The 786-nt window shown below is 39.9% G+C and overlaps 1 pseudogene; it reads left to right on the top strand.

Annotated features, from left to right (window-relative positions):
- LOC109077508 overlaps positions 1 to 786 on the top strand; it is a 23,834-nt pseudogene that overhangs the window by 17,032 nt on the left and 6,016 nt on the right.

Genomic DNA, 786 nt, shown 5'->3' with positions numbered 1-786 from the left:
TCTAATGTTTTTTCCCCTTTTAGTTTTCTATTTTTCTATTTTAATAGTCCACTTAATTTTTAATTTTTTTTCCCCATTTAGTTTCCATGGTTGTTTCTAATGTTTTTTCCCCTTTTAATTATATTTTTATAGTTTTTATACATTATATTTTCATAATTTTTTTTTTTTTTATAATCTTTATTTATTTTAGTCATTACTTCAAGTCAAATTTAATTTTGGATATTTGCCAAAGCAACATTTCTAATGTTTGTTGAACATTTGTCCTCTATTTGTTTGTAATTTCACTTGACTTGAGTTTGGTTTCTCCGCATCGGCGTGTCATCGCTGATCCTGACTGGTTCTTCTCTCAGTTCGAGCAGATGCTGGGTCTCGCTCAGAGATCTCAAGACGAGCTCTTCCACATCGCGCTCTATAACTGGCTCATTCAGGCCGACCTCAGCGACACACTCCTGGAGGTACGAATGACGGCATACACACACAGCCTGAAGTCTCTCTGCTCGAGGTGTTTAGTGTGTCTCCTCCTGTGCTCCAGGTGAACTCTCCGTACCTCGAGGATCATCTGATGCACATGATCAAACAGGACCAGAGTAAAGTGCGTAACATGGACCTTCTGTGGCGATACTACGAGAAGAGCAGAAGCTTTGGGAAAGCGGCACACGTTCTGGCGCGGCTGGCAGACATGCACAGGTGTGCGATGCTTATAATAGTTCTCATGACCATGCGTTTAGATATTTAAGTTCCTGGATACTTGTATGCATCCTTAAGAGTCGTCAGAAGGGTTTGTGT

The sequence above is a fragment of the Cyprinus carpio genome, chromosome A10 (assembly GCF_018340385.1).
Source record: "Cyprinus carpio isolate SPL01 chromosome A10, ASM1834038v1, whole genome shotgun sequence".
Lineage (NCBI taxonomy): Eukaryota > Metazoa > Chordata > Actinopteri > Cypriniformes > Cyprinidae > Cyprinus > Cyprinus carpio.
The sequence above is the reverse complement of the archived record's forward strand: the minus strand, read 5'-3'. Positions and strand labels throughout refer to the sequence as shown.